This window comes from Anastrepha ludens, chromosome 6 (assembly GCF_028408465.1).
Source record: "Anastrepha ludens isolate Willacy chromosome 6, idAnaLude1.1, whole genome shotgun sequence".
NCBI classification, from domain to species: domain Eukaryota; kingdom Metazoa; phylum Arthropoda; class Insecta; order Diptera; family Tephritidae; genus Anastrepha; species Anastrepha ludens.
The window spans coordinates 29,620,410-29,633,284 of record NC_071502.1 but is presented as its reverse complement, the minus strand read 5'-3'; the positions used below and the strand labels follow the sequence as shown (position 1 = coordinate 29,633,284).

The 12,875-nt window shown below is 40.0% G+C and overlaps 1 protein-coding gene across 1 annotated transcript in view; it reads left to right on the top strand.

Moving 5' to 3' along the window:
- The window catches only part of LOC128867000 (5-hydroxytryptamine receptor 2A-like), a 140,977-nt gene extending 128,314 nt beyond the window's left edge, over positions 1-12,663 (top strand). The window contains exon 6 of the mRNA XM_054108091.1: positions 12,007-12,663. The gene's annotated coding sequence lies outside the window, so the exon portion shown is untranslated. The remainder of the gene's footprint in view (positions 1-12,006) is intronic.
- The last annotated feature ends 212 nt before the right edge of the window (positions 12,664-12,875 follow it).

The following is a 12,875-nucleotide window of genomic DNA, read 5'->3' as shown; positions in this document are numbered from 1 at the left end:
GGTTTTGCGTCGTGTTGTTGCAAGTAAAACTGGTCTACAAGAACTTAAATTCGATGCAAAAAAGGGGCCGCGTTGATATCGCTAACGACATAATTTCCAAGGCTGCATCCGACCACGAAATCAGTACGGCACGCAATCCACACATCAGGCGAGTCAGTGGAGAGCTCCGAATGAACCAACACCAAAACCCACGACGTTTTCGGTCAAAAAAGAAAGCGATGTTCTCAGTTTTTATGGATTGCAACCATATTGCACACCACGAATTTTCACCAGAAAGTCAGGCAGTTGAAATTGAAATTTGAAAAGGTCGAGCCAAGGAGCACCAGGAGATTTGGTGGCTCCTAAAACACTCAGGCTAAACAGCCCTTTGTATTTAGAGCTCTGAGAAGAGGGTAGATAGTCAAGGAGGGAAGGAGAAAAGTATCAAAGAAAGGTATAGGAAACAATAGAGACAGAGGTAGAGATAGTTAGTCCTGTGAGAATTTTCCAGATTCTTTGACAAATCTGTAAATATCCTCCAGTTTTAGAGAACGAACATTACTCATTCTCACGGCATCGGAACCCAAAACTCGTAGCCTTGCTCTAGCAAAGACAGGACACTCACAGAGAAAGTGCTCAGTGTTATCCGTCTCCACCAAGCAGAACAGGCACATTGGGTTCACAATGATTTCAATGGTGGTCATATGCTGACCCCATGGGTTGTGTTCTGTATTAATACCGACCATCAACCGAACGTCTTTTCTTCCAAGTTTTAGTAGAAAGTTTGAAGGTTTTCTGTTCGGACTTGTCACAAAGCACTTTGAAGAACACTGCAGATTCTAGACCGGACCATCGCTCTTTATGTAGATTGGCTACATAATAGCTGATCCAATTCATGATTCCTGCCGAACTGATTCCGATTATTGGCTCTGGCCCTTGTGGGAAAACCGCCGATCCACGGTTGGCCAGTTCATCGGCAATTTCGTTTCCTTGAACAACGGAGTGTCCTGGAACCCATATAAGTGCAAGGCTGTTTTGTCTTGCGACAGAATTAAGCTTCTTCTTACATTCTTGAACAATCTTTGAGGTTTGCTTCGCGTTCTCCAGGGCATTCAGTGCAGCCTGACTGTCACTGAAAACTCCAATCGGTTTCCCACTCCATCTCCTCTCGATTATCCATTCGGCTACTTTCAGGATGGCAAAAACTTCTGTTTGGAAAACAGTTGACATTTCCCCCATAGCGTAGTGATACTTATTACTATCGTTTAAGTACCATTCGTCTCCAGACTTTATTTCATTCTTGGACACATCGGTAAAGAAAATATCGTCAAACCTCCCTGAATGCATTCTGGATTGCTGACATCAAATTTCCTTCCAAATGAAACTGTGGGTATCAGGTCGTATTTAGGTGCCAAAAACAGTGGGTACTGCTCAGATAGCAACTTAAAGATTTCTCTGTGTCCCGAAGTTCCGTTCTCGTGCCAGAATCCATTTTTATGGTTGTTGTATCTTAAGTCAGGCAGTTAATAAGAACTATTATTTGTGCGTTAAGAGATGTTTACATGAAGCAATTGGCTAAAAAATAAAGGATTCCCTTAAACCAACAATTCGTGTATTTGACACCGTCGCACGGTGTCATCATAAGTGGAGAATTTTTTACCAAAAATAAAATGAATATCATCCAACAGCCTTCGAATTCAACTGATATGGCTCCCTGCGATTTATTTCCGTTTCCTCGTTCACCCAATACTGGAAACGCGGGCAGCTCTGATGGCTATACCGAAAATAAAGTTCCAGAAATATTTTGAGAGCGGGAATAAGTGCGTTGCAGTTGATGGGGAGTACTTTTTTGAAGGCGATATCAGCCCTTCTGAGGAATACCATAAAATTGAATTTTCTGAATATATTCCGGGAAGTTTTTGATCAAGGTGGTATATAAAGTATTTTAAATCAAAGCTGTTGAACAAACCTCCCAGAATTACGCTATATAAATCTGCAGTCCCACCAGTTCTTTGCTACGGACCGGAGTCGTGAACAATAAGTGAAAAAGACAAAAACAAAATCTAAGTATTTGAGAGGAAAATTTGGAGGCAAATCTTCGGTGCAGTCAAAGACAACGGCGAATGTCGTATTATGTGGAACCATGAACTGGACCAACTTATAAGAGCAGAAAATGTTTATCAAAGCTCAAAGACTAAGATGGCTAGGTCATATCATGAGAATGCACCCCACGAGAGCTGAACGAAAAATAATTGACGCTTAAACATTTGCAACAAAATCAAGAGGCAGACCAATATCAAGATGGATGGACGAATTAGACGACGACGAGGAAACACATGGTCAATCACTGGAAGGAATCAGCCAAGGAGCGGGTCAAATGGAGACAATTTGTGGAAGAGGCTAGAGCTGTAGCGCCAAATGATGATGACGATAAGAGAATGTAGGCTTTAAAAGTTCTGTTGGCTTTTGAACACAACGTTTATACAAACAAACAGCCCTCGAAAAAATGTATACTGCCACAGTAGTTTGACCAGTTTTGACTATTTTCATTAGTTTGTTCAATTCTCATAAGTTTTTTTGTTTTTTTTTTTATTAAAATATGCAATGAAGGACTTCAGTCTACATGCAGGCATCATATTTTCTTTTTTCCCAGAAGATAATTGAATATTGAAAATGATCGAAAAAACAGTTGATGTAGATTTTTCGGAACTCATATTTATTCATAAATTTACTAAAATTTGATTATTTCACTTACTTTATAACAAAAAAATTAACAAATTTACAAAAAAGCGGTATGAAAAAATGTAGGGAAACAGTACCCAAATCTTGTGAGTACCCAAATCTGGGTTCATTACGACATAAACTGCAGGGGAATTCTCGCTGGTTAACTTGAAAGAAATTGCAGAAAAGAAAATAGACGACATAGGCAGATTCATAATCAAATCAAGATGGTGCGACTAATAGAAAGAGTTGGTTCTACAACTTATGTCTCAAAACGGCATCTTTTGTGTTAATTGTGTCTGGGCTGTGTCACTCAGACGATGACTATGTCTGTAATAGATATAGCCGATGAAATTTACTACGCATTTCTGAAGTTAGCAATGCCAACAGGTGCCTTCTTTTATAATCAGAGGAGCTTTTAGAGGAGCTTTTTCATGGTAGAAATACACTCGGGGGCTTACCATTGCCTGTTGGTGGCGACCGCTTTTAAGAAAAGTGTGCTCTATTTGATGTTTCATGTTCGGCTATTCGAACTGTGGCACTTGCGAATGGTAGTCACGCACCAACCCATTCGGCTACGGCGGATTCGTCTTTACAAATTAGAAATATAAACTCTTGAGTGTGGAAAGGTCCCGGAATTCATTTGATTTCCTCATTGGGAAGCCGAGCATAGACTTTGACTTTTTTTTCCGGGACAGACTAGCAGACAATTGAATCCATTGTACTGCAATCGGGTTCCCTTTTTAATTTTCTTTAAATCTACTCGACCTCCGAAGAAATCTGAGTAGATCTTGTGGTGCCAAGGAGCCAAGGAGCCAAGGTGATCGCTTCTTAACACATCAGTGCCAAAGACCTCAAGGCTGGTGGGGCAGACGCACAGAAAGTGGCCCGCCATCTCATCCTCCTCTCCACATGCTGGGCAGAGTGGACTGTCTGATATGCCCTCCTTTTCCATGTGCTTTGCCCATAGAAAGTGGTCCGTCCTCAGTCCAACCAACCTCCTACAGTCTCCTCCGCTTGAAACACAGATGCATGCATTCCAAGGGCAAAGTGCAGTTTTGTCCCGCTGGATGCCACATAGACCTCAGAGCTGTAACCGTGCTCGGTCCTGGAGCCATCCGTGAAAATGCAAAAACAGTGCTTTTGGGGCTCATTTTCAGACTTTGACTATAATTCAGCCACTGTATCTCTTCTCAAGCACGACCCTGGATGGCATGGAGTCAAGGGGCGAGGCAAGGACCGTTGGATCGAAGTCCATGCCTACTCTCTTATCCAGTGCCGTACAGGGGCCGTACCAGTTCCCATGGTGTTTCAGCCTGCAGATGGCCTTCAAGGCCTCTCCTTGGATGAAAACATCAAGTGGTGATAGACTAATCAGAGCATCTAATGCCGGGTCTGAAGTAGTCGGAAGAGCTCCGACGCAACAGAGGCGACAGTGCATTGTAGTCTCGATAAGGTCCTCCTGCCTCCCACGAGAGAGAGTCTACTCATCCAGACCACTGATGCATAGATGATAATAAGACCCCACGTTTTTCCAAAAAACCCCTTGCACTGCCAGAAGGCTGTCAGTGCTTTGGATGTCTTTGTTTCAACGTGTGATTTCTAGAGGAGCTTACTATCGAGGATTACTCCATGATATTTAATTTCCTTGGATAGCTGGATTGTGACTCCTTTTAGCTTAGAAAGAACTAGTCCATCAAGCTTCCTCCTTCTGGTGAAGAGGACAATACCAGTCTTGGCGGAATTTGCCGATAACCCATTCGCACAGCACCAACTGTCAATCAGATCCAGAGTTTTCTGCACTTTCCTGCAGATGTTTATAAACGAAGGGCCTGTTACCAAACAGGCAACATCGTCCGCATATGCTTGTGCGTAGATTCCCGAGTCGTTTAAGGTGGTGAGTAGAGGATTGATTACCATACACCAGAGCAATGGTATGACACTAGCAGATCTTCTTCTGCTTGTACCGAGACGATTCTTTGGGCCAGCATCAAACGAATGCAATTCACTAGCACCCGGTATACTGTCAAATGTGGCATTATCAAACGCCCCCTCTATGAGTAAAAAGATGTCCATAGCGTAGTCCCTCCTATCGATGGCCAGCTTTACCCTAGCAACAAGGGTTTGCAGTACCAACTCGCAGGATTGATAGGCATGCTGAAATGGAGACAGAGGGTGAGCCTTCAGCGGCTTCTGACGTATGCGCAATTCCACCAGTCGATCGAGACTTTTCAGCATGAAAGAAGTCACCATTCTCCAAGAGCGTGGTCTGTAGGCCAGTACCAGGCATGCAGAAAAGATTAGACTTAGTAATCATAAAATTTATATGTTTAGAAATGACATTTTCGCAGAAAATATGATTTCCCACGGCCTTTCTTTTCATATGTTTTGAATATTGGAAAAAACGGTAGAATATGTGTATTGGTTGTTGTTGTTGTTGTTGTAGTAGCAGCTTATAAATTATCCATACACGCAAGGGGAATGGTGCTGGAGTGGCAAGTCTTTGGTCGGTTATAAATCCCGGTCATTCCGATAAAGTAGAACCGATTGTCGTGGAAGGGCGAGGGAAAAAATAAATATCGAGTTTGAACTATTGAATCTTTCTCGTGTTATTGACCAACTATGAATAATTTTCGCACAGCCATATGTCTAAGATTACATGTAAGAAAGTTCTATGAAAATCAACGAACTTCTAAATCTCTTTTAAATTATTTTCTTTCCTGTTTTCCATCCCCACCACACTTCTCGAAGTTTAGTGCTAACTTATAATATAAGAAATGCACCACATCAAGTGCTATCATCCGGCATTTACTTTTATTACTTCCCAATGCCATTGCCACTTTTTTCACTCGAAAAGTTCCCAGCACTCTCTGCTGCAGGCCACCTACACCTACCTTCTAATGATGGCCACACTGAGCTCAATTGATTTTCCCACTTCCCACAATGCATGTTCTTTTCTTTTGCCGGTTTTTATCTCAACATTCCCCATCTACATATACAGTTTCTTATGCTGGCGAAATTTTCAAATGCTGCTGGGAAAAGTTAAGTCCGCAGGTCAGCATCAGCGCTTCTGAGGGCAGAAATTGCAATTGGGATGGTGGTGATAGTTACAAATACTAAACGAGCAAGTTTAATAGCAACGACGGGTGAGATGGAGAAATGCGATGAAATAAAATATAAATGAGAATGGCCATGATAATGAGTTCCCGAGTGAAGATGACAGCAACGGCGATAAAATGCAGATAAAACTTTTGCCTTTTTTTTTTTTGGGTATGTTGATAAGAGACAAATTATTATCGGTGCGGGCGGGTGGCTGTCGAGAAATTTTATTATAATTTAATATGATAAGTGATTTTCATTTTTTTTTCATTTGTTTGCTTTATTTCCATGGAAATTTCGCTCATCCTTAACCACTTTTTTCACTTTGTGTATGTTTATGTGTTTGAGTTGGGTAAATGGGGATCACATACAATAAGACATTTATATTTAAGCTTGATGGAAAAATATGCAAAAAACGTTTTTAGAATTAATATGTTTATGTGCACGTGAAATCAGTAGAATCGTAGTTACCACAAGCAGCAAAATTTGTAAGCGAACAAGCCCAGGTTCGTAAGCTTGCAGTGGCGTTGTTCTTCTGGGCAACCCCACAAAACGAATAAGATAAATTAAGAGAAGAAATTTGCGTAACGCGAAAATATTTATTTCTTCTTCTTTATTGGTGCTAAGCCATACTGATCGAGTTCAACAAAGCACCAGTATTTTCCTTTTGCTACTAACTGATACAAAGTGAAGCCAAGCTCTTCGTCACTTGGTCTTTTCCACACAAAGAAGATGGCGCTTGTTTTGTATTGCCACTGCGAGCGGGTACCGCAACGAATACTTTAAGAGCTGGTATTGGGCCTAGCCGGTTAAGGGGGGAGCCTGGTTTATGAATTCTAAAAATTGCATCTTTTTGCGATTTTTTTGTTTTAAGGAAAAAATTAATTTAGCACTGCAAAGTTTTTTCTAATATATCTTTTAATGAACATTTAAAAAGTATAAAAAAATTTTGTACTGGTTAAAATAAGTTGAAAAAAATGTTTAACATAGAAATTAGTAGAGCGTTGAAACGCTGGAGTTTCCAACTGGCGTACAAGATACAGCTCGTAATTATTATCTAAAGCAAAAAATTCAAATGGATTTCTAATTATCATGATTTTTTATTCTAGATGAACTAAGAAAACTGAGGGAAATTCCAAAATTTCAACTTTTTGGAGGTTTTAAAGAAAAAAATGCCTTTCTATAATAAAAAAAATTCACTTCATCTTGGTATAAAAATCTTGAAAATTTTTTTTATCTATTTTGTTAGTTCAAATAGAAGAGAATTTAATACTGAAGGGAACAAGCTATGATTCATTTCAAAAGGTTCATTAGTTTTTTTTCATTCATGTACGCCAATTCAAAGAAATCATAAAAATGAAAAGTCGAGAAAAGAAGATAAATTTTGTACTATAGCTGTCCGGTCACAGCGTAACTACCTAACGCTCGCCTACCTTTGGCTTTGTATCTACGGAAATATTGAGAATTAGGCTCTGTAACTTTGTGTGAAATATATTATTCTGAAATATATTAGGAATCGCTTAAAATGAAAAAAAAAATTGATTTTTTGACCTTATAAACCAGGCTCCCCCCTTAAGAAGCTGGATGTTTACTTATTGTACCAACCGCTCGTATGAATAATTTACAGGGTCCGGTACTCGAAGTGTAACCAACTTCAGACCGCTCGCGTAGCTGATGTACGTGCATCAACTGTCTGTTAGCTGACTAAATGACTTTCCAGAGTATTGTTTACAAGCGCGCGGAAGTATTTTGCCGAGAGTAAACGCGAAAAAAGGAAATCAGTAATGGATTTCAAACGTAATAGTGGGATTGCATTATATTTGGCTAGCAAATCACAACCAGCGATTATTCGTGAGCTCGAGCACCCACAAGTAAATAAAGTTTTTGTTTATCGCACCATTACTCGTTACAATGATTCTGGTAGCATCACGAAACGTAATGGAGATGGTCATCAAAAGACTGCAACGTCACATGAAATGGTTCAAAAAGTGATGAAGCGACTTGAGCGAAATCCCCGTCGAAGTGCCAGTCAAATGGTGAAGGAACTGAAAATATCTAACCATAGTATCCGCTACATACTGAAAATGGTCTCAAAGTCAAGCCTTACAAGATCCAAAAAGCGAATGATCTCACACCAAAGCAGCAACAAGTCAGACTTGAGAGAGCGAAGGAGTTGCTTCGCTCGGCCGAAAGCGATCAATTTCCGAACATTTTGCTTTCTGACGAGAAAATTTTTCAAATTTAGCAATTCGTAAACTTCCAAAACGTTAGGGTTTATTTGGCTGACCGTTCATACGAGAATTTGAGCCACCGATTGGCCTCTAGGAGCCAGTACCCGCCACAGGTAATGCTTTGGGCCGATGTAACCGCAGATAGACGCTCTCCAATCGTTTTCATCGAGCCTAGCGTCAAGGTAAATGCGAAATATTATCGGGAAAGTATTCTGGAGGGTTCTTCGGAGTCGTAGACTATGGATGTTTCAACAGGACTCGGCACCGTCTCAGAAAACTCGAGTGAACCAAAAATGGCTAAAACAAAACGTACCGAACTTCATAACGTCCACACAATGGCTCTCAAACTCACCAGACGCAAATCCGATGGATTATTCTCTTCGAGCCCTTCTAGAGAGCAAGGTCCGAACTAAAGGATTCACCAGTCTCGAGGCGCTGAAAAAATGCATTGTCCGCGAGTGGGCCAAAATACCTGCAAGTCACATTCGGGCAGCTTGTGATTCGTTTCTGGACCGACTCAAGACCATAATCAAGGCAAAAGGTGGACAAAAGTAAATAAATTCTTAATTTTGTATTATTTTCCCACATTTTTTACTTCGTATTGAATAAAAGTAGTTTTCAAAACTAAATTTATGACCCTTTTAATCGGTTACACTTCGAGCGCCGGGCCCTGTATACAGCTCACACCGCTCACAGAGTTCATTGATCCAATATCTGTAGATATTTCGCCTTCCGCAAATCTTTCTCTCGAAAACACTTTCATCGAATTTGTTCATCGTTCATGCTTCAAAAGACTTAAAAAGTGTTGCCTTTCTTCAACGAGAGAAGACTTGGCTCTTCAATTGCTTATTTAGTGGCATGAAAGGTAGGTAGGCGGATGTGGCCGACGGTCTTAACACCAACTGACTTAGACCGTTACCGATGAACTGTGCTACCACAGTAGCAGTTCACCTACTACTCCTCGTTAAACCATTTTGCTTGAACTGGCTGACACTTTTATCCCTAAGGTTAGTTGTCCAAGAATCTTCCAAGAGAAGGTGTATGCCATCTATCTATGTGCAGATATCAACTTAAACAGAAATTTTCACAATGCGCGGATTGCCATTCTGAGCGACAGTCAGGCGGCACTCAAGGCACTGTTATCCTGTGAGATTAAATCCTCCCTGGTCCTTGAGTGTACTGAGAAACTGAATCTATTAGGAACGCACAAACACATTCGGCTAATTTAGATTCCACGACACAGGGATAAAACTGGGAACGAAGTAACAGGCGCATTGGCAAGAGAGGCTGGGGCCTCCTTATTAACAGGACCTAAGCCCTTCCTTGCTATGGTACCACACACCATCAAGGAGAAGCTTAAAAATGAAGAGCTAAGGCTAAGAAAGGTTAGCTGGCACCCAACTATGGGGCTACGCCAGGGGGGTACATCCAAAATAGGTTTAAAAACTCATAATCCTCTCCAAGAATAAACCGAGAATGCTCATAGAATGCTCACATACGTTTAGTTCAACCCATCTTTATCCTGAGCTTACTAATGGAACTGAATCTGGATGAGCAGTCTTGCCTTTGCCCAACCTATACAGCGGCACGAGATCTGTGGTTTCAGCATCCTCCAGACTTACTTGTATTACTTGTAATCTTCACTCTGTCTCATTTCCAATGTGAATTTTTGAGAGATGGTAGTTTACCAAGTATTTTCCTTGTGCCTACTTTACGCATGCCATGCAATTCGCTATTGTAGGTAAATGACCTTATAAGCCTTTTGGCTTGACGGAGTTTTCGTGTGACTTTCCAATGAGTAATTTTTTGAGTATTTTCCCAGCTTTTTACCCTGCATTTAGCTTTTGCCCAGTTGATACCACAGTATAGTTCTGGGCCGTGAAAATCTGCAATCGACCCCGCCCTAGCGAGTTCATCTGCAATTTCATTGTCTTTTATTGCAGAGTGACCCGGAACCCAGCAAAGGACAATTTTATGTGTTGAACTAAATTGTTTCAGGATGTTAAGGTATTCGTAAAATAAATTTCCATTTCACAAAATTTAAAGCTAGTACTTTCACTGCAGCTTGAATGCCCGAGTATATACATAGTTATGTATGCACCCTTGTTGCCCCTCATACGATTTATTCTCGTACAGATTGAAATTGCTTCAATTTCAGCCATCTACCCATCGGTTCGGAGATTTTCGTGTTTCGGCCATAGATTACCGCAGCGTTCTTCAGTATTCCGATTGTGAACCATTCGAGACTTCGGGGAAGGGCCTATGGTTCTCGCAGTTCCTATTGAACGCGGTCTGACATTGTGAATTCAAACCTACGGTTAAAAATGCAATTGCTTAAATTAAATTAAAACTGTAGGTTCCGCCATTTGTGGAACAACATCAAGACGCACACCACAAATGTGAGGAGTAGCTCGGCCAAACACCTAAAAGAAGTGTTTATTTATTTTTGAACAAGTTTTTAAGCATCTAGCACGACTTTTCGGGTACCCCTGTAAATAAAGGGTGATTTTTTAAGAGCTATAGGAAAGTTTTAAAAAAACACGTAAAATTTAGAAAAATGGAAAGCAGGCTTGTCTGAATAGACATGAGCTTTAACATAGCCCCACAAAAAATAATCTAAAGAGGTTATATCGCACGATCTGGGTGGCCAATTGACAGGTCCCGAACGTGAAATAAAATGTTCACCGAACTCGCCTCTCGACAAGTCCATTGTTACGCGTGATGTGTGGCTTGTGGCACCGTCTTGCTGAAACCACATGTCATGCAAGTCAAGCTCTTGAATTTTGAGCAAAAAAAAGTTGGATATCATTTCACGGTAGCGCTCACCATTTACAGTTACGTTACGATTTGCAGCTTCTTTGAAGAGGTACGGTCCAATGATACCTCCAGCCCATAAACCGCACCAAACTGTGACCTTTGCTGGATACATTGGTAGCTCTTGCAATTCTTCTGGCTGATCTTCACTCCAAAATCGACAATTCTTCTTATTTACGTACCCATTGATGCAAAAATGAGCTTCGTCGCTGAACACAATTTTTCGATAAAAAAGTGGATCTTCGGCCAACTTCCCAAGAGCCCATTCACCGAAAATTCTGCGTTGCGGTAGGTCGTTCGACTTCAATTCTTGCACCAGCTGTATTTTGAGAGGCTTCACACCTAAATCCTTTCGCAAAATTTTCCACGTTGTTGAGTAACAGAGGCCCAATTGCTGCGAACGGCGACGAATCGATAATTGATGGTCATCATAAACACTGGCCAATACAGCTGCGATATTTTCTTCAGTTCGCACTCTACGTAAGCGTGTTGGTGGTTTGATGTCCAATAATGTAAATTTGGTTCTAAATTTAGTCACAATAGTTCGACTAGTCGCTTCAGTGGGTCGATAAACTGACTATAAAATGGAAGAAGCGCGCGATAAACTTTCTTAACAGAACACGCATTTTTATAATAAAATTCAATGACTTGCAAGCGTTGTTCGTTTGTAAGACGATTCATGGTTAAATTATAGACCAAACTGAAGACGTTTGACAGTGAAACAAAACACGAAACGTGCGTCAGCTGTTTAAACCAACAGTTTAAAGAGATAATAGCTAAAAAATCACCCGTTAGTTATGCACCTCAGTTTATGTATGGAAATTTGCTAGGTTTTGTATAGATGTAGAAAAATATTGCATCCAGTTTAAGGCGAATCTATTAAAGATGGTGTTGATAAATCAGCTGAGTTGTTTTTTTTTCTTTCACCATGTCCATGTGGCTGCCGGCTCAGAATGAAATAAGGCGAGTTTATTATTTATTTTCTGGTTTCTCAATACTTTGCTTTGACAATCAAACGTACAGAACATTGTTGTTGGTCTAGTGCCACCACCTTTAATGAATGCGCCTTAAAGCAACACCATTTTTCACACATATTTTGGAACTTCTAAAGTAATACAAAAACAAAAACTAAGTTACTTTTTTCTCTACAAATTTTTTACAGAATTCTCAGTGGAAGCAGCAATGAATAACGGCGGCTTTACTTAGCAGCAATCAAATTAAATGTTTTATCAAAAATGAAATTCCTTTATTTTCAATAATTTGGAGATGGACTGACAAAGATATTTTGGCGAAAACGTGGGTGCAAAAGGCATTGGATTTGGTCACAAACAAACTTGAGAAAGCAAAGCAAATTAGTTAAAAAAGAAAGAAGAAAAAAAAGTCAGTCTAAAGCTACGACATTAGGGGGAGAAATATAAGAAACAACACCAATCATTGAGTAATAAATGTAGAAAATAGACAAAAACAAAAAAAAAAATAAAAAATAAAACAAACACAAAACCCTTTTCTTATCAGACTTCTAAGCTTAAAAAATATACTATATAGTTAAGCTTAAGGCAAGGTGACCGCAACAGCCATGGAATTGTAATTGTAGAGCCAGTGGGTGACACTTGCGAGAACGGAAATTGAATGGAGAGCAAACTCAAATACAAAGCAAAAGGAATGCATGAAACTGAAAATCAAACTGCTAGCTTCTGTAAAAGGAGTACAAAAAAAAATTAAAAAAAAAGAAACTGAAATAACGAATAAATAAAGGAATAAACTGCTCCTCACACATTTCTGCGGTTATGAATACAAATGTTATATACATACATAAATACATACATACATACATTCATGCATGCATAAACATGCTGTACTTTGTCGTAAGCCAATAATCATACATGCAAGCATTCATACATACATACATACCCACATGCATGTGTGCGCCCCTAATTAACAACTATACTAATACGTCGTACGTATTTCTTCGTAAGTAGATGGCTACAAAAATATTTTCATAAATTTAATTGTTAACAAATTTTCTAACTT